This window comes from Pleurodeles waltl, chromosome 1_2 (assembly GCF_031143425.1).
Source record: "Pleurodeles waltl isolate 20211129_DDA chromosome 1_2, aPleWal1.hap1.20221129, whole genome shotgun sequence".
Taxonomy (NCBI): Eukaryota; Metazoa; Chordata; class Amphibia; order Caudata; family Salamandridae; genus Pleurodeles; species Pleurodeles waltl.
This window is the reverse complement of record NC_090437.1, coordinates 720,608,002-720,629,155: the sequence shown is the minus strand read 5'-3', so window position 1 is coordinate 720,629,155 and position 21,154 is coordinate 720,608,002. Positions and strand designations below refer to the sequence as shown.

General features: G+C 51.9%; 1 protein-coding gene across 1 annotated transcript in view; it reads right to left on the bottom strand.

The window, feature by feature from the left end:
- The window catches only part of NPY2R (neuropeptide Y receptor Y2), a 152,722-nt gene extending 144,987 nt beyond the window's left edge, over positions 1 to 7,735 (bottom strand). The window contains exon 1 of the mRNA XM_069243046.1: positions 6,948 to 7,735. The gene's annotated coding sequence lies outside the window, so the exon portion shown is untranslated. The remainder of the gene's footprint in view (positions 1 to 6,947) is intronic.
- Between the last annotated feature and the right edge of the window lie 13,419 nt (positions 7,736 to 21,154).

Genomic DNA, 21,154 nt, shown 5'->3' with positions numbered 1-21,154 from the left:
AACGTAAGATGGGTATCTGAACAGGTTGTCCTCCCTAAAGTCGAACGGGAGAACTGGAAGCAAAAACATACTGCTTAAATAGGTCAAATAATCTCTAAAATGTATACATTGCATAGACTAGCCATGCTGTGTCATGACGGGAGTGTATGCATGTAGGCAATAAAAGAACGGTCCATTATTCCCCCCAAAATCTTGCTACAGGTCTCACATTCAGTTTTTATTTTTTTATTTTTTCTGCTCAATCTGAAGTTCCGTCCTAACCCTTTTCTTCTGCATTTAACGCTCTGTGTCATATTAAGGGAAAGTGACTTCTGAAAAGTATGAATGGTAGTTGGAACAACGCATGCTGGAACCACGCGTGCCTAAACAACGCGGTCAGAACAACAACCGCATTGTTACCATGAATGCCTTTACTACGAATGCCTTAACAACTATTTTTCATTGTAAAGCCATTCCTAGTGAAGGCCTGTGTGAACGGCATGCGTGGTTCCACCATGCGACTCCCCCCCCAACCCCCCACCCGTTAGACAAATGTACCCCAACCACCCACCCCCACCCTTAAAAACAATTCTAACACTACCCCACCCCTAAAACTTAAACTACCCCGCCCCTAAAACTACTGCTACCCTCCACCCCCCAAAAAATAAAAATACCCCAACCCCCACCCTGCCCCTAAAAATTAAAAATACCCTGATACCCCCACCCTTAAATATACAGCGACCCCCACCCCCTAAAACCTAAACTACCCTGACCCCCAACCCCACCCCCAAAAACTAAAACTACCCCGAGCCCCACCCCTAAAACTAATGTGACCCCCACCCCTAAAACCTAAACTACCCCGACCCCCCACCCCGCCCCTAAAAACTAAAAATATCCTGACCCCCACCCCTAAAACTATTGCGGCTCTCCTACCCCCCTAAAACCTAAACTACCCGACCCCTGCCCTTAAAACTATCCCAACCCCACCCCTAAAAACTAAAAATACCCCGACCCCCCACTCCCGCCCCTAAACTACCCCGACCCCCAAAAACTAAAAATACCCCGCCCCCCCACCTCCACCCCTAAAACTACTGCAACCCCCACCCCCTAAAACCTAAACTACCCTGAGCCCACACCCCACACCTAAAAACGAAAAATACCCCAATCCCCCACCCCACCCCTAAAACTGCTGCGACCGCCCACCCCTAAAACCTATACTACCCCGACCCCCCACCCTGCCCCTAAAAACTAAAAATACCTTGACCTCCCACCCCACCCCTAAACTTCCCCGATCCCCCATCCCCAAAAACTAAAAATATCCCGACCCCCACCCCTGCCCCTAAAACTATTGTGGCTCCCCAACCCATCTAAAACCTAAACTACCCCTAACCTGCCCCTAAAACTATCCCGACCCCCCCACCCCTAAAAACTAAAAATTCCCTGACCCCCCACTCCCGCCCCTAAACTACCCCGACCCCCAAAAACTAAATATACCCTGACCCCCCCACCTCCACCCCTAAAACTACTGCTACACCCACCCCCCTAAAACCTAGACTACCCTGACCCCGCAGCCTGCCCCTAAAAACTAAAAATACCCTGACACCCCTACCCCAACCCCTAAATATACAGCGACCCCCAACCCCTAAAACCTAAACTACCCTGACCCCTCCAACCCCACCCCTAAAAACTAAAATTACCCCGACCCCCACCCCTAAAACTACCGTGACCCCCACCCCCTAAAACCTAAATAACCCCGCCCCCCACCCCGCCCCTAAAAACTAAAAATATATGACCCCCACCCCTAAAACTATTGAGGCTCCCCCACAGCCCTTAAAACCTAAACTACCCTAACCCCGCCCCTAAAACTATCCCAACCCCCACACCTAAAAACTAAAAATACCCCGACCCCCCACTCCTGCCCCTAAACTATCCCGACCCTCCAAAACTAAAAATACCCCGACCCCCACCTCCACCCTAAAACTATTGCGACCGCCCACCCCCTAAAACCTAAACTACCCCGACCCCCCACCCTGCCCCTAAAAACTGAAAATACCCTGACCCCCCACCCCGCCCCTAAACTACCCTGAGCCCCCACCCCCAAAAACTAAAAATACCCCGACCCCCACCCCGTCCCTAAAACTAAAGCGACCCCGCCCCTAAAAGTAAAAATGCCCCAACCCCCGCCCTTAAATTACCCCGACCCCCAGCCCAAAAACTAAAAATACCCAGACCCCCACCCCCAAAAACTAAAGCAATCCCCCGCCCCTAAAACTAAAAATGGCCCGATCCCCCCACCCATGCCCCTAAATCAGACCTAGCCCCACTGACCTGATCATATCCTCTGAGTAAGTTGACTCCCTTCTTCTGTGCCTTAACCACGCATGTGTGTTGTTTAGCGCATGCATGGTTAAGGCACCGAACAAGGACGTTGTGGTTAACAAAAGCGTTGTTCCGCTTTCGTTGTCCACGACTTTGTTGTTCATGAGTCGTGGTTGGGGATGTTTCCCGAAAAGTATGCATGTCCTAACAGCAATACATGGTTGTGATATAAACATATATAAGAAATAATTCTAAATGACATTGGGCTGTGTTATACTTCACCAAAACATGTGGTGCGATTGTGGGTGTGTTGTGTGAACGAAACAGGTCCAGGAGGCCTTGCAGGCCACAGTTATCCTGCTGTGCAATTTCCTCTTCTGTCTTAAAGTGAGATGTGTGACTTCAACAACTAGGGGTTGCCGCTTTTTAGGTAAACCTATTGTGTGTGAAGCTCACATTCCCACACCAGTAGAGTGTGATTCATTTTTAGGAATGTTACAGACAGTTCATTTAAAGGTTTTGAAACTTCCGCAAATGTTGGAGCCAAGTTCTACTATATAGATCTTGGTTTTGTGGCCACAACCCAGATCACTGAGAAGTACTGCCTACTTTCTGAAACGAAAGGAATTGCAGAAGTCAATGTCAGGGTTGAACACATTCCAGAACAAGGCAAGAGTAGGTCTAGAATAGGTTTGCTGGAATACTTCACACCAAGTCACGTTCAACAAAGTAATATGTCCTGTTTATTAATCGGATTCACTAAGAGCCACTATTAGGGAAAAGACTGTGGTGGTTTGATACTAGCAGGCAGGACCAGACTAGGGAACCAAAAGAAGCCCTGGTAAAAATGTTCAAACCAGCCCTTCTCCTTTCATCTCACCATTCTGAGGCAGGGCAGAGGCAATGACCTTTGGCTGGTGTCCTGCAGAACATTGAGCATAAGAAACTCATAAATGAATACGTGTTGGCAGTTCTATACAACTTTTTAAACTTAGAATAAATAGGAAGAAAACCTTTATTGTGAGTTTTTAAGTCTGGGAAGTCAAAGAAGAATCAGGACTTAGATGAAGCTTTACATAAATCCAACCGGTATCTAATTTCATATATAGTAGGTTACTGCGCAAAATCCCAAAGGTAGACCAAGGTCATTACTGATATTTCAGGCACTTTCAGCAACTGATCTCATTCGGAGCAACTTTAACACCTTCAAATGATAACTGAGGTAACTCTCTTCAGTGAGACCAATCTATCTCACTAGTTAAGCACATCACGTCCTAAATCAACTTTTTTGCAGGGAATTACCTGACTAAAATTCTGACAAAGAATGTTTTGGGGATTGTTTTCAATGCTCACCTTCATGAACACCTAGAAAAAACTATTTTAAGGTTGGAGTTCTCAATTTCTAGTTACAGGCTTCTAACATGTCCTTTTCCTTTGTATGTTATTGCTCTGCTTTAACAACTGTGATGTCTAGTAAACCATAGTCATCTGTTTTAGACCTTCTTTTCTCTGGATACCATGGTCCTTAACTTAAAGTAAATTTCGAATTTTGCTCCATTAAGCTATCCAGTGTATCACTCGGGCTGGGCGAAACTCTGCCTGCAAATGTTTGAAAAATGTACACATTGCACACATTTGATAATTGTTACGTTTTGTAAAATGTGTAAATCTTACCTTGCTGGTGAAGACTCCCACTAAAAGTGACTTCTTGTAGAGACCGTTTCTGTAAACCTTATTGTCCTTCACAATTTAATTTTAACTTTTAAGAAAGGATACAAAGTTTGAAAATCACCTCAAGAAGTTCGCAGAAGAAAAAATGTAGAACTTTGCACAAAGCTACCCTCTAGCAGGCCAGCCGTGCTTTCCGCAAATCAACCAGATCGTGAGAACTGGTTCATCAATGCCCTAAAGAGTGCTATCCGGTTAGGTGTGGTTGTAATCAAGATAGTTGGATTATACAATTCTGCAGCTGTGGCATTTACCACAGAGGAATGGATGTTCGCACCTGCTACAGAGTCTGCAATCTTCTTTATAATTTGCAAATGGTAAAAAAATATATATGTATATTTCTGAAACTGAACAAAAGCCATTAAAAAATCACCACAGTTGGTACCATGCAATGGCAGACCCTTTACCAAGGTTGCTGGTCATCCTTTCTGTTGCCGGATTCTGGTGCTAATGAAGTGAAACTTTGGATATCATTAATGGTGTGTGTTAAAATGAAAAGTTGCTACAGTCATGCTCTCAATCAATATGCTGTATTATTTCAAATAATAATTTTCTGTTGCACAGTTTGGTCAACTCTACCACATAATTTGACCTCAGTTGTCGCCTAAATCCGGTGCCATCGGCCTCAGCATTCTGTTCTCAAGGCCAGGAAAGGGGAGCTCCCACAAAAGAACATAAGAGAAAACTATGTTAAAGACACGCGGCTCGGGTTGTCTTGTCACCGTGACCCCATCTTTTGTGACAAGTTAAATGTTCTTACTGTAACTAGATAAATGGCAAACCAACCCGAAAGTGTAAAATTGGACAGAGCAATAACTGTGCCTGGATGAGGTGTTTGCTCTCCTATTAAATGAAAAGCCTAACTGACTTGAACAGCGCGTACTTGTGAAAAAAAGTCGATCCACTGATTGAGTTAGTGTACTATTTCCCATTGACAGGAAGATAAATCAGTGCCAAGGTGAGGGTTAGGACCGTTAACACAAAATGAACTTGCAGACAACAAATTACAGTTCTCCCTGTCGCTTACAGCCCTCAGTGGCTTGTAACACCTGGGACTGGTCTCTTGGGGATCTTTCACAAACATGGACAAAGAAAGAAGCATCCGACTGCCAATAATGGTTTTTAAAGAACAGTGGATATTTCACATTTTAAAATATATCACAGAATTGACTTGGAGGCAGAAACCTTTTAAGGCACAGGCAAGGTGGGCAATTGCTCAGGACTCCCACTTTCTAAGAGCCCCTGGAAAAGTTAACTTTCCCCCTAGCTCGCTTCTGTATATTTGTGTTTAACACGTGGGATTCTGCAATCGCTGCATATAAAAATCTATCTCAACTTTCTTTATAATAGGCGACTTGTGATGCACCCACTCAACCATTATAAAGAAATTACATCAAAACTCGACTGTAATCCTAGAGCCAACATCTAAAGGAAAAGACAGGTCAGTAATGGAGCACAATTAAAATGTTTAAGGAACGACCTGAAACACTGCTTTTCTTACTTTTGCTCTCTTTTTTGTAGCTCTGTAGTGACAAGACAACATTTGAGGTTTATGGCAACATGTTTATTTTTGTACTCCTTAGGTAATTATGAAAAAGCTAGAATTGTTTTTTAACTGACTTGTATTTACCTGATTGTAATATATTTTTGCAACAAATATCTAACAGCTTTTTTGATGTGGTTAATTTTGCACCAGATACTCTATTTGTGTTTTTCATGCACACAAACATACTTTTTTTTGTATGAAAGAACTATGCACAAAGGATTTAAGTGGTTTGTGGGAAAGTTGATGGTGTGAGCAGGTGTTATAAGGAATAAAGTACTCCCTGTGATCCATAAGGATATTGCTAGTCACGTCGGAGTGCCATACACTTACAAAGCAATTTGGTCTTCAGCATTGTTCCCATATCTTATTGTGGAACTCCTCTGTGACGTGCAATATCCTTATAGTATATGGCAGGGGTATTAACCTTTAAGGTATAATTAAATATTGTTAAGCAACACTGAGACTGAATTATCTAAAATGGGTAATGAAACCCTAAATTAGCCCTAACAGGAGTCATCAAAAAGATTTCTTGCCCAGGGCATCCAAAATCATTAAGATGACATTACTTGGAGCGTGGTATCAGGATCTAACTTAGGTTTCCAGCATAGCACTCCCTACTGACCAGAGACACTCAACACCATTGTTCTTGGATTCAAAGTTAATATTAATCTCAACATGTCTGTTACTAAAACGGAAGGAGAGTGTGGTACTGGTATTTCAAACAGGTGCGGGTGATGCTGTGGAGAGCGGGCTTGGGAGTCCGCTCGCTGTGAAGGTGCGATGAGTTATTCATCTCCGCATTAGTCGCTTCCATTAGGCTGGTGCTAGAAAGTCCCAGCCTGATATTACCTGAAAGGTGGCGTGGAACCCTTCCAACTCTGTATATTCTTCTTGATCAAGTTTTTTTTTTATTCTGTCTATAAAAAGATTGGTGAAATGTACACAGGAAGGCGGATTGTTCCAAACCTTGCAGCCTCCTGCGTAGCGTGTTATCAAAATAGAAGAGCCGGAAAGAGCTCCAGTGTGCGCTTTTAGCATCTGTGGGAGAAGCGTCCAACCCTCGGCTGGCATTTGTCATCCTTACCTTACTTAAACTGCTCTAACCTTCCTCCTTTTCGTCATTTCTCCTCTTGCCCCACGCCCTCCGCTAATCTATGCCCTTTTTTGGTCCACAAACATGCAAACCCGCCCCACGCCACAATGGGCATTTGTGCAGACATCATGTAGCACCTTTAGGGTTTGTGGTGTAAATTTACGAAGATATGAAATAGTTTCGCATGTATTTAAGGTTGAACTTAATAGCCATGTATGTTTGAGAGAATGCCATGTATGTATGTGAGTAGGGGCGAATACTCAGGAAGTTGTCTCACAGTACCTGCTAGAGCTGCGTGTGGCCCTCCCGGACAGCGTCAGTGGTTGGCATCCGCCCGTTCTGGGCACCCCTACGTCTCCGCAACAGAAGCAGCAGCTGCGATAGGGCTGGAGCTGGGAGCCGAAGTCATCGAAGATTGTACTCTTAATCCTTCCTTAAAGGTACGCGGCAGAGGGCATGACTTGGCGAAAGTTGGCAGCCTGGGTCCTCGGCGCTCCTCGGAGACAGAGGCTCTTGACTCCCTGCGTCATTCAAGGGAATCCCGCGGTAGGTAAGGCTGGTCCGCTCTGGGGAACCCCCAAGTGATCGGGGTCAGTTACGGTCTTCTATGCGATCGCGCACACAGGGAGCCTTTGCTGTCACCAGCCGCCTGCTTCACCTGCGTCTCTCGGATCAGCCCCGTCCGCAGCTGGAAGTCCGGGAGCGCCAGGGGCGGGCGCTGTGCTGAGAGTTCCCTTGCTGATGAGCTTGGCAAAGGCGATTGATCGGGGTTGGTGATTAAATAGCACTAAGGAGGCTACGTGGGGGGGTAGACAGGAGAGGGGTTTCCGTTGCACAACAACATCAACTATGGCGGTGATCAGCGAGGTTGGGGGAAACAAGTCTGCATTTAACCCAAAACGTAAGCCCAAGGCGAATAGGCAAGCAAAGTGGGCAGTGATGCCCCAAGGTCGTGGCAATAGCTGCAATCACAAGGATGAATTGCTAACCCGGTCCCATCCGGGCTAGAGGTGGCGTCCCGGAGAAAGCACCGCTCTCACTGCAGCCTGCGCAGCCTGCAGGAACGGAATAAGCAAGCAGAATGAGCAGAGAGCAGCTGATACACGGGCACCCCTCCCCGCAGCGAGCTCGCCCCGTCACTAACCACAAACCCAACCTACTTCTGCTGACAACAAACACAAGCGAAGCGCAAGTAACAACGAGGTAACCTGCATTCATGCAAGCAACGACCCCTCACCCCTGGTTTGCAGCAAGAACCATCTATAATTGGGGTGTAGCGGGTCCTGAGGAACCTTGGACCGCAGTGTCACTGCACCAGCTGCTCTACTGACAGATACGTCTGTGGAAAGTGAATTCACGCAGAGGGGGACCCGGGAATGGTGAACCCATATCTAGATACCGAAAAGGCCCATCAGCACTCTGCAAGGCAGGACTTTTATAGCGCCGCCTGTCAGTTACTATCCACGACACGAGGCGGCACAGCTCACTGGTAAATATTTTTGTGTGTGGATGTGGTGAGGACTGAGGGTTGTTAAAAGCTGTTCACATTAGAACACATTGGTATTGCTTGGGGAAGACTGTCAGTGGTGCTAGGACATCACTTGACATAAGTGCATTGATTGCTGTCCCCATTCAGCTAAAACACATGCATTGAGATGTGTGTACTATGCTTTATAAAAACAACCGCTCTTTATTTACCAATGTGTTAGGAAACCCGTGGAAAGCCGTGGCATTCTCGTTTCACTTACACCCCAGAGGCGTGCCACTGTTAAAAACTACAAGATACTCTAAACAACCTGTGAGGAAGGAATAGTAAACACATCCCTCCTATAACAATGATCAGCAGCGCTTTGACAGGCGAAGTTGCCTGTCTCCAGACAGCTGCAATCGAAAGCAGGCCTCGTAATTGTTACTTCTCCATCTAAACTCCATCAAGGACTCCTCAACCCTACTTCCAGATCTATTGGGGGCCGCAACGTTAACGCCTACATAGCTCTCTATTGCCACTCGACGCAATTCAAGACAGTCATGTCCGTGTTTAAAGTGAAAACGAGTCTGCGAGAAGAAAGTGAGTGATATGTCTGAGGTTTATGCGTGACTGTGTTGAGCAGTGATGCTGGTAAGAATCTGTGTGCTTGTGGTGTGCGTGCACCAAGATGTAGGTGTCCACAGTACAACGCGTGCAGTGACTTCGGGGTCCATGTTATGCGGTGACCACTTGCTAAATTAGTGACTGGTTTACTTACAACCAAAACTAGGGATCGTGTTCGCAGGACAGGGGAGTTTTCTGGCTATGACACTGCATGTGGTAATATGCGCGCGTCTGTTTTTATTATATAACTGGAGTATTTGGGAACCCAAGCCTGAATAGAGAAAACTGAAGTGTGTCTGTGTGTGTGCACACGCGCGCTGGTTGGTTGTGACAGTGCATGGATGTTGTATGCGCGGTAATACGGCTGCATGTGTTCCAGCACACGAGTGTACTCACAAACGCTGCTCTCGCAGCTAATATTTCCTGAAAATATGGATGACATGCCATGCCATCGCCACCTAATTATTCAGTTCCCGCTGAGTAAGAAGGTCCGACAGGCGCAGAGGGGCTGTCCGCGGCTCCTGTCAGCACTCAGCAGGCATATCTGTAGCCCGCCCCCAGTGCCAAATCAAATCAAATCAAATCATTAACATTTATAAAGCGCGCTACTCACCCGTGCGGGTCTCAAGGCGCTAGGGGGGAAAGGGGGGGTTATCGCTGCTCGAACAGCCAAGTCTTTAGGAGTCTCCGGAAAGCGGAGTGGTCCTGGGTGGTCCTGAGGCTGGTGGGGAGGGAGTTCCAGGTCTTGGCCGCCAGGAAGGAGAAAGATCTCCCACCCGCCGTGGAGCGGCGGGTGCGAGGGACGGCAGCAAGTGCGAGGCCAGCGGAGCGGAGGGGGCGGGTGGGGACGTAGAAGCTGAGGCGTCTGTTGAGGTATTCCGGTCCCTTGTTGTGGAGGGCTTTGTGTGCGTGGGTGAGAAGACGGAAGGTGATCCTTTTGCTGACTGGGAGCCAATGCAGGTGTCTCAGGTGTGCGGAGATGTGGCTGTTGCGGGGTACGTCGAGGATGAGGCGGGCCGAGGCGTTTTGGATGCGTTGCAGGCGGTTTTGGAGTTTGGCGGTGGTCCCGGCGTAGAGGGTGTTGCCGTAGTCCAGGCGACTCGTGACAAGGGCGTGGGTCACGGTTTTTCTGGTGTCGGCGGGGATCCAGCGGAAGATCTTGCGGAGCATGCGGAGAGTGAGGAAGCAGGCGGAGGACACGGCGTTGACTTGCTTGGTCATGGTGAGAAGAGGGTCCAAGATGAAGCCGAGGTTGCGGGCGTGGTCTGCGGGGGTCGGTGCGGTGCCGAGGGCCGTGGGCCACCAGGAGTCGTCCCAGGCGGACGGGGTGTTGCCGAGGATGAGGACTTCCGTTTTTTCAGAGTTCAGCTTTAGGCGGCTGAGCCTCATCCAATCTGCGACGTCCTTCATACCCTCTTGTAGGTTGGTCTTGGCGCTGGCGGGGTCCTTGGTGAGGGAGAGTATAAGTTGGGTGTCGTCGGCGTAGGAGGTGATGATGATGTCGTGCTTGCGTACGATGTTGGCGAGGGGGCTCATGTAGACATTGAAGAGTGTCGGGCTGAGCGATGAGCCTTGAGGTACGCCGCAGATGATCTTGGTGGGTTCTGAGCGAAACGGAGGGAGGTAAACTCTTTGGGAGCGGTTAGCGAGGAAGGAGGCGATCCAGTCCAGGGCCTGGCCTTGGATCCCGGTGGAGCGTAGGCGGGTGATTAGGGTGCGGTGACAGACGGTGTCAAAGGCAGCCGAGAGGTCGAGGAGAATGAGGGCGACTGTTTCACCGTTGTCCATCAGGGTTCTGATGTCGTCTGTGACTGAGATGAGGGCGGTTTCCGTGCTGTGGTTGGTTCGGAATCCGGTTTGTGAAGGGTCGAGCAGGTTGTTGTCTTCCAGGAAGGTGGTCAGCTGTTTGTTGACGGTCTTTTCTATTACCTTGGCTGGGAAAGGTAGAAGAGAGATGGGGCGGAAGTTTTTCAGGTCGCTTGGGTCAGCCGTAGGTTTCTTTAGTAGGGCGTTGACTTCAGCGTGCTTCCAGCATTCGGGGAAGGTAGCAGAAGAAAAAGAAGAGTTGATGACGGTCTGGAGGTGCGGGGCGATGATGTCGTCGGCTTTGTTAAAGATGAAGTGCGGGCAGGGGTCCGAAGGGGCGCCGGAGTGGATAGAGTTCATGATGGATTTGGTTTCTTCCGTGTTGATGTGGGTCCAGTTGTTGAGGGTGATGTCCGGGGAAGCGGGTTCAGTGGTGTATGGTTGGGTCTGGTGTCCGAAGCTGTCGTGGAGGTCGCTGATCTTGCGATGGAAGAAAGTGGCGAGGGATTCGCACAAATCCTGTGAGGGCGTGACGGCGTTGGCGCTGGCGCTGGGGTTGGAGAACTCTTTGACGATGCTGAAGAGTTCTCTGCTGTTGTGGCTGTTTTTGTCTAGTCTGTCGGTGAAAAAGTTCCTTTTGGCAGTGCGGATCAGGTGGTGGTGTTCGCGTGTAGCGTTCTTGAGGGCGGTCATGTTGTCAGCGGTGTGGTCCTTGCGCCAGGCCTTCTCAAGGGCACGACAAGTTTTCTTTGATTCTTTGAGGGTGTCAGAGAACCAGAGAGGTTTTTTGGTGTTGGTCTGTCGATGCGTGCGTTTGAGGGGAGCAAGGTTGTCAGCGCAGTTGGAGATCCAGTTTGTGAGGTTGAGAGCTGCGTCGTTGGGGTCGGTGGTGAGGGTGGGTTGGTTGGCGGCGAGAGCGGAGAAGAGTTGCTCTTCAGGGATCTTGTTCCACTGTCGACGAGGGATGGGTTGAGTGCGGAGGTGGGAGGTCTCGCGTCGGAATGTGAAGTGGACGCAGCTGTGGTCGGTCCAGTGTAGGGCAGAGGTGTGGCTGAAGAAGACGTGTTTGCTGGCGGAGAAGATAGGGTCGAGCGTGTGTCCGGCGATGTGGGTGGCGGTGTTCACCAGTTGTTTGAGGCCGAGGTTGGCGAGGTTGTCGAGCAGGGTGGTGGTGTTGGGGTCGTTGTTTTGTTCCAGATGGAAGTTGAGGTCGCCTAGGAGGATGTAGTCCGGTGAGGCGAGGGCGTGCGGGGAGATGAAGTCGGCGATGGCGTCGCTGAAAGAGGCGCGAGGTCCGGGAGGACGGTAGACGAGGGATCCTCTGAGGGTGGTCCTTGGGTCGGTGCGAATCTGAAAATGCAGGTGTTCAGCGGCGAGGGGGGGGTCTTCGGTGGAGGTGGTGACGCTGATGGAGTCTTTGAAGATGATGGCAACACCTCCTCCTACTTGGTTGGTGCGGTCTTTTCTGGAGATCTTGTAGCCTTCGGGGATGGCGGGTAGCGATGTCTGGAGCAGAGGAGGCGTTCATCCATGTCTCCGTGATGAAGGCGACGTCCGGGGCTGTGGAGTCCAGGAGGTCCCAAAGTTCAACGGCGTGCTTGTGGACGGAACGAGCGTTGACCAGGATGCACTTGAGGTGGTTGATGGCGCGTGGGCTTGTGGTCGTGGTAGTTGCGTGGTGGAAGATGCGTTTGCAGGAGTTGCAGGCGAAGGGTCCATGGGTGCGTTTGGGGTGAGCTAGGAAGCAGGTTTTGGAGCGCCCTGGGTTGAGGGCGTGGAGGGTGGTGGGGTCGTAGCGGATCAGCGGGGCTTGGGGGAGCTGGGGACCAGGGGTCGTGGCGCTGGGCGCGGGCCAGGCGCGGACGGGCGCAGACGGGCTTGCCTCTGGCGCGCCTCCGGCGCGCCAGCGGCGTGCCCGCTGCGCGCGCCCGCTGCGCGGTCGCGCAGCGGCCGCCATAAGAGGTAGGAGGGGGGGGGGAGGGGTCAGCTGGGGGCGAATGGGAGCTGGGGGGCGGGGGCGTGCAGGAGGTCGCGGCGGGAAAGCGCGAGGGAGGGGGGGGGGACAGGTAGAGTGAGAGGAGCTGGGGGAGGGGGTTTAGGGTGGAGGAGGGTGAGTGTTAGGAGGTTTGGAGATTAGGGAGAGAGATAGGAGTAGGGTTGTGAAGATAGGGGAGGGGGGGTTGTAGAGGTGGGTGAGGGAGAGAGGTAGAGTGAGAGGATAGGGAGATAGGTAGTAGAGGGGGTGGCGGGAGGGGGGGAGAGATAGAGAAATAGATAGAGAAAATAGATAGAGAAGTCGATAGATAGGGAAATAGATAGATAGACAGATAGGTAGGTAGGAGGAGGTGGAGAGTGGGGGAGTTAGATAGTGAGATAGGGAGCTAGAGAGATAGGAAGATAGGAGGAGTGAGGGAGGTAGATAGCGAACGGGTTAGCTAGGGGTGAGAGAGGGGGAGGCGAGTGAGGGAGGGGGATGAGGAAGGAGCAGGAGGGCAGGCTCGGGGGAAGAAGACGGAGGAGGTAGAAGAGCCGAAGACAGGAGAACAGAAGACAGAAGAACAGAAGACAGAAGAACAGAAGACAGAAGAACAGAAGACCGGAAGAGCAGAAGAACAGAGAAGAACAGAGAAGAACAGAGAAGAACAGAGAAGAACAGAGAAGAACAGAGAAGAACAGAGAAGAACACAGAAGAACCGAGAAGAAGAACACAGAAGCACAGAGAAGAACAGAGAAGAAGAACACAGAAGACCGGAAGAACACAGAAGAACAGAAGGGAAGAACAGAAGAACAGAAGGGAAGAACAGAAGAACACAGAAGAAGATTGCAGAGGGGGAGCGAGGAGGAAGAGACAGAGAGGAGGAAAAGAAGCAGGAGCAGGAGAGAAGGTGAGTGGCGCGGGGCAGGGCGAGGGGCTGGGAGGAGGGGGGTACTTACAGTTAGGTGGGTCTCAGGAACACAGGAACTCGGGAACTTGGAGGAGCTGCAGCGGCAGGGGGAGCGACCTACCCTTGGGTCAAGGGTCGCTACCACTGTCGCGCAGCGGCCGCCATAAGAGGTAGGAGGGGGGGGGGAGGGGTCAGCTGGGGGCGAATGGGAGCTGGGGGGCGGGGGCGTGCAGGAGGTCGCGGCGGGAAAGCGCGAGGGAGGGGGGGGGACAGGTAGAGTGAGAGGAGCTGGGGGAGGGGGTTTAGGGTGGAGGAGGGTGAGTGTTAGGAGGTTTGGAGATTAGGGAGAGAGATAGGAGTAGGGTTGTGAAGATAGGGGAGGGGGGGTTGTAGAGGTGGGTGAGGGAGAGAGGTAGAGTGAGAGGATAGGGAGATAGGTAGTAGAGGGGGTGGCGGGAGGGGGGGAGAGATAGAGAAATAGATAGAGAAAATAGATAGAGAAGTCGATAGATAGGGAAATAGATAGATAGACAGATAGGTAGGTAGGAGGAGGTGGAGAGTGGGGGAGTTAGATAGTGAGATAGGGAGCTAGAGAGATAGGAAGATAGGAGGAGTGAGGGAGGTAGATAGCGAACGGGTTAGCTAGGGGTGAGAGAGGGGGAGGCGAGTGAGGGAGGGGGATGAGGAAGGAGCAGGAGGGCAGGCTCGGGGGAAGAAGACGGAGGAGGTAGAAGAGCCGAAGACAGGAGAACAGAAGACAGAAGAACAGAAGACAGAAGAACAGAAGACAGAAGAACAGAAGACCGGAAGAGCAGAAGAACAGAAGAACAGAAGAACAGAGAAGAACAGAGAAGAACAGAGAAGAACAGAGAAGAACCGAGAAGAAGAACACAGAAGCACAGAGAAGAACAGAGAAGAAGAACACAGAAGACCGGAAGAACACAGAAGAACAGAAGGGAAGAACAGAAGAACAGAAGGGAAGAACAGAAGAACACAGAAGAAGATTGCAGAGGGGGAGCGAGGAGGAAGAGACAGAGAGGAGGAAAAGAAGCAGGAGCAGGAGAGAAGGTGAGTGGCGCGGGGCAGGGCGAGGGGCTGGGAGGAGGGGGGTACTTACAGTTAGGTGGGTCTCAGGAACACAGGAACTCGGGAACTTGGAGGAGCTGCAGCGGCAGGGGGAGCGACCTACCCTTGGGTCAAGGGTCGCTACCACTGTCGCGCAGCGGCCGCCATAAGAGGTAGGAGGGGGGGGGAGGGGTCAGCTGGGGGCGAATGGGAGCTGGGGGGCGGGGGCGTGCAGGAGGTCGCGGCGGGAAAGCGCGAGGGAGGGGGGGGGACAGGTAGAGTGAGAGGAGCTGGGGGAGGGGGTTTAGGGTGGAGGAGGGTGAGTGTTAGGAGGTTTGGAGATTAGGGAGAGAGATAGGAGTAGGGTTGTGAAGATAGGGGAGGGGGGGTTGTAGAGGTGGGTGAGGGAGAGAGGTAGAGTGAGAGGATAGGGAGATAGGTAGTAGAGGGGGTGGCGGGAGGGGGGGAGAGATAGAGAAATAGATAGAGAAAATAGATAGAGAAGTCGATAGATAGGGAAATAGATAGATAGACAGATAGGTAGGTAGGAGGAGGTGGAGAGTGGGGGAGTTAGATAGTGAGATAGGGAGCTAGAGAGATAGGAAGATAGGAGGAGTGAGGGAGGTAGATAGCGAACGGGTTAGCTAGGGGTGAGAGAGGGGGAGGCGAGTGAGGGAGGGGGATGAGGAAGGAGCAGGAGGGCAGGCTCGGGGGAAGAAGACGGAGGAGGTAGAAGAGCCGAAGACAGGAGAACAGAAGACAGAAGAACAGAAGACAGAAGAACAGAAGACAGAAGAACAGAAGACCGGAAGAGCAGAAGACAGAAGAACAGAAGAACAGAGAAGAACAGAGAAGAACAGAGAAGAACAGAGAAGAACAGAGAAGAACACAGAAGAACCGAGAAGAAGAACACAGAAGCACAGAGAAGAACAGAGAAGAAGAACACAGAAGACCGGAAGAACACAGAAGAACAGAAGGGAAGAACAGAAGAACAGAAGGGAAGAACAGAAGAACACAGAAGAAGATTGCAGAGGGGGAGCGAGGAGGAAGAGACAGAGAGGAGGAAAAGAAGCAGGAGCAGGAGAGAAGGTGAGTGGCGCGGGGCAGGGCGAGGGGCTGGGAGGAGGGGGGGTACTTACAGTTAGGTGGGTCTCAGGAACACAGGAACTCGGGAACTTGGAGGAGCTGCAGCGGCAGGGGGAGCGACCTACCCTTGGGTCAAGGGTCGCTACCACTGTCGCGCAGCGGCCGCCATAAGAGGTAGGAGGGGGGGGGAGGGGTCAGCTGGGGGCGAATGGGAGCTGGGGGGCGGGGGCGTGCAGGAGGTCGCGGCGGGAAAGCGCGAGGGAGGGGGGGGGACAGGTAGAGTGAGAGGAGCTGGGGGAGGGGGTTTAGGGTGGAGGAGGGTGAGTGTTAGGAGGTTTGGAGATTAGGGAGAGAGATAGGAGTAGGGTTGTGAAGATAGGGGAGGGGGGGTTGTAGAGGTGGGTGAGGGAGAGAGGTAGAGTGAGAGGATAGGGAGATAGGTAGTAGAGGGGGTGGCGGGAGGGGGGGAGAGATAGAGAAATAGATAGAGAAAATAGATAGAGAAGTCGATAGATAGGGAAATAGATAGATAGACAGATAGGTAGGTAGGAGGAGGTGGAGAGTGGGGGAGTTAGATAGTGAGATAGGGAGCTAGAGAGATAGGAAGATAGGAGGAGTGAGGGAGGTAGATAGCGAACGGGTTAGCTAGGGGTGAGAGAGGGGGAGGCGAGTGAGGGAGGGGGATGAGGAAGGAGCAGGAGGGCAGGCTCGGGGGAAGAAGACGGAGGAGGTAGAAGAGCCGAAGACAGGAGAACAGAAGACAGAAGAACAGAAGACAGAAGAACAGAAGACAGAAGAACAGAAGACCGGAAGAGCAGAAGAACAGAAGAACAGAAGAACAGAGAAGAACAGAGAAGAACAGAGAAGAACAGAGAAGAACAGAGAAGAACCGAGAAGAAGAACACAGAAGCACAGAGAAGAACAGAGAAGAAGAACACAGAAGACCGGAAGAACACAGAAGAACAGAAGGGAAGAACAGAAGAACAGAAGGGAAGAACAGAAGAACACAGAAGAAGATTGCAGAGGGGGAGCGAGGAGGAAGAGACAGAGAGGAGGAAAAGAAGCAGGAGCAGGAGAGAAGGTGAGTGGCGCGGGGCAGGGCGAGGGGCTGGGAGGAGGGGGGTACTTACAGTTAGGTGGGTCTCAGGAACACAGGAACTCGGGAACTTGGAGGAGCTGCAGCGGCAGGGGGAGCGACCTACCCTTGGGTCAAGGGTCGCTACCACTGTCGCGCAGCGGCCGCCATAAGAGGTAGGAGGGGGGGGAGGGGTCAGCTGGGGGCGAATGGGAGCTGGGGGGCGGGGGCGTGCAGGAGGTCGCGGCGGGAAAGCGCGAGGGAGGGGGGGGGACAGGTAGAGTGAGAGGAGCTGGGGGAGGGGGTTTAGGGTGGAGGAGGGTGAGTGTTAGGAGGTTTGGAGATTAGGGAGAGAGATAGGAGTAGGGTTGTGAAGATAGGGGAGGGGGGGTTGTAGAGGTGGGTGAGGGAGAGAGGTAGAGTGAGAGGATAGGGAGATAGGTAGTAGAGGGGGTGGCGGGAGGGGGGGAGAGATAGAGAAATAGATAGAGAAAATAGATAGAGAAGTCGATAGATAGGGAAATAGATAGATAGACAGATAGGTAGGTAGGAGGAGGTGGAGAGTGGGGGAGTTAGATAGTGAGATAGGGAGCTAGAGAGATAGGAAGATAGGAGGAGTGAGGGAGGTAGATAGCGAACGGGTTAGCTAGGGGTGAGAGAGGGGGAGGCGAGTGAGGGAGGGGGATGAGGAAGGAGCAGGAGGGCAGGCTCGGGGGAAGAAGACGGAGGAGGTAGAAGAGCCGAAGACAGGAGAACAGAAGACAGAAGAACAGAAGACAGAAGAACAGAAGACAGAAGAACAGAAGACCGGAAGAGCAGAAGACAGAAGAACAGAAGAACAGAGAAGAACAGAGAAGAACAGAGAAGAACAGAGAAGAACAGAGAAGAACACAGAAGAACCGAGAAGAAGAACACAGAAGCACAGAGAAGAACAGAGAAGAAGAACACAGAAGACCGGAAGAACACAGAAGAACAGAAGGGAAGAACAGAAGAACAGAAGGGAAGAACAGAAGAACACAGAAGAAGATTGCAGAGGGGGAGCGAGGAGGAAGAGACAGAGAGGAGGAAAAGAAGCAGGAGCAGGAGAGAAGGTGAGTGGCGCGGGGCAGGGCGAGGGGCTGGGAGGAGGGGGGTACTTACAGTTAGGTGGGTCTCAGGAACACAGGAACTCGGGAACTTGGAGGAGCTGCAGCGGCAGGGGGAGCGACCTACCCTTGGGTCAAGGGTCGCTACCACTGTCGCGCAGCGGCCGCCATAAGAGGTAGGAGGGGGGGGGAGGGGTCAGCTGGGGGCGAATGGGAGCTGGGGGGCGGGGGCGTGCAGGAGGTCGCGGCGGGAAAGCGCGAGGGAGGGGGGGGGGACAGGTAGAGTGAGAGGAGCTGGGGGAGGGGGTTTAGGGTGGAGGAGGGTGAGTGTTAGGAGGTTTGGAGATTAGGGAGAGAGATAGGAGTAGGGTTGTGAAGATAGGGGAGGGGGGGTTGTAGAGGTGGGTGAGGGAGAGAGGTAGAGTGAGAGGATAGGGAGATAGGTAGTAGAGGGGGGTGGCGGGAGGGGGGGAGAGATAGAGAAATAGATAGAGAAAATAGATAGAGAAGTCGATAGATAGGGAAATAGATAGATAGACAGATAGGTAGGTAGGAGGAGGTGGAGAGTGGGGGAGTTAGATAGTGAGATAGGGAGCTAGAGAGATAGGAAGATAGGAGGAGTGAGGGAGGTAGATAGCGAACGGGTTAGCTAGGGGTGAGAGAGGGGGAGGCGAGTGAGGGAGGGGGATGAGGAAGGAGCAGGAGGGCAGGCTCGGGGGAAGAAGACGGAGGAGGTAGAAGAGCCGAAGACAGGAGAACAGAAGACAGAAGAACAGAAGACAGAAGAACAGAAGACAGAAGAACAGAAGACCGGAAGAGCAGAAGACAGAAGAACAGAAGAACAGAGAAGAACAGAGAAGAACAGAGAAGAACAGAGAAGAACAGAGAAGAACAGAGAAGAACACAGAAGAACCGAGAAGAAGAACACAGAAGCACAGAGAAGAACAGAGAAGAAGAACACAGAAGACCGGAAGAACACAGAAGAACAGAAGGGAAGAACAGAAGAACAGAAGGGAAGAACAGAAGAACACAGAAGAAGATTGCAGAGGGGGAGCGAGGAGGAAGAGACAGAGAGGAGGAAAAGAAGCAGGAGCAGGAGAGAAGGTGAGTGGCGCGGGGCAGGGCGAGGGGCTGGGAGGAGGGGGGTACTTACAGTTAGGTGGGTCTCAGGAACACAGGAACTCGGGAACTTGGAGGAGCTGCAGCGGCAGGGGGAGCGACCTACCCTTGGGTCAAGGGTCGCTACCACTGTCGCGCAGCGGCCGCCATAAGAGGTAGGAGGGGGGGGGAGGGGTCAGCTGGGGGCGAATGGGAGCTGGGGGGCGGGGGCGTGCAGGAGGTCGCGGCGGGAAAGCGCGAGGGAGGGGGGGGGACAGGTAGAGTGAGAGGAGCTGGGGGAGGGGGTTTAGGGTGGAGGAGGGTGAGTGTTAGGAGGTTTGGAGATTAGGGAGAGAGATAGGAGTAGGGTTGTGAAGATAGGGGAGGGGGGGGTTGTAGAGGTGGGTGAGGGAGAGAGGTAGAGTGAGAGGATAGGGAGATAGGTAGTAGAGGGGGGTGGCGGGAGGGGGGGAGAGATAGAGAAATAGATAGAGAAAATAGATAGAGAAGTCGATAGATAGGGAAATAGATAGATAGACAGATAGGTAGGTAGGAGGAGGTGGAGAGTGGGGGAGTTAGATAGTGAGATAGGGAGCTAGAGAGATAGGAAGATAGGAGGAGTGAGGGAGGTAGATAGCGAACGGGTTAGCTAGGGGTGAGAGAGGGGGAGGCGAGTGAGGGAGGGGGATGAGGAAGGAGCAGGAGGGCAGGCTCGGGGGAAGAAGACGGAGGAGGTAGAAGAGCCGAAGACAGGAGAACAGAAGACAGAAGAACAGAAGACAGAAGAACAGAAGACAGAAGAACAGAAGACCGGAAGAGCAGAAGACAGAAGAACAGAAGAACAGAGAAGAACAGAGAAGAACAGAGAAGAACAGAGAAGAACAGAGAAGAACACAGAAGAACCGAGAAGAAGAACACAGAAGCACAGAGAAGAACAGAGAAGAAGAACACAGAAGACCGGAAGAACACAGAAGAACAGAAGGGAAGAACAGAAGAACAGAAGGGAAGAACAGAAGAACACAGAAGAAGATTGCAGAGGGGGAGCGAGGAGGAAGAGACAGAGAGGAGGAAAAGAAGCAGGAGCAGGAGAGAAGGTGAGTGGCGCGGGGCAGGGCGAGGGGCTGGGAGGAGGGGGGTACTTACAGTTAGGTGGGTCTCAGGAACACAGGAACTCGGGAACTTGGAGGAGCTGCAGCGGCAGGGGGAGCGACCTACCCTTGGGTCAAGGGTCGCTACCACTGTCGCGCAGCGGCCGCCATAAGAGGTAGGAGGGGGGGGGAGGGGTCAGCTGGGGGCGAATGGGAGCTGGGGGGCGGGGGCGTGCAGGAGGTCGCGGCGGGAAAGCGCGAGGGAGGGGGGGGGGACAGGTAGAGTGAGAGGAGCTGGGGGAGGGGGTTTAGGGTGGAGGAGGGTGAGTGTTAGGAGGTTTGGAGATTAGGGAGAGAGATAGGAGTAGGGTTGTGAAGATAGGGGAGGGGGGGTTGTAGAGGTGGGTGAGGGAGAGAGGTAGAGTGAGAGGATAGGGAGATAGGTAGTAGAGGGGGGTGGCGGGAGGGGGGGAGAGATAGAGAAATAGATAGAGAAAATAGATAGAGAAGTCGATAGATAGGGAAATAGATAGATAGACAGATAGGTAGGTAGGAGGAGGTGGAGAGTGGGGGAGTTAGATAGTGAGATAGGGAGCTAGAGAGATAGGAAGATAGGAGGAGTGAGGGAGGTAGATAGCGAACGGGTTAGCTAGGGGTGAGAGAGGGGGAGGCGAGTGAGGGAGGGGGATGAGGAAGGAGCAGGAGGGCAGGCTCGGGGGAAGAAGACGGAGGAGGTAGAAGAGCCGAAGACAGGAGAACAGAAGACAGAAGAACAGAAGACAGAAGAACAGAAGACAGAAGAACAGAAGACCGGAAGAGCAGAAGAACAGAGAAGAACAGAGAAGAACAGAGAAGAACAGAGAAGAACAGAGAAGAACAGAGAAGAACACAGAAGAACCGAGAAGAAGAACACAGAAGCACAGAGAAGAACAGAGAAGAAGAACACAGAAGACCGGAAGAACACAGAAGAACAGAAGGGAAGAACAGAAGAACAGAAGGGAAGAACAGAAGAACACAGAAGAAGATTGCAGAGGGGGAGCGAGGAGGAAGAGACAGAGAGGAGGAAAAGAAGCAGGAGCAGGAGAGAAGGTGAGTGGCGCGGGGCAGGGCGAGGGGCTGGGAGGAGGGGGGGTACTTACAGTTAGGTGGGTCTCAGGAACACAGGAACTCGGGAACTTGGAGGAGCTGCAGCGGCAGGGGGAGCGACCT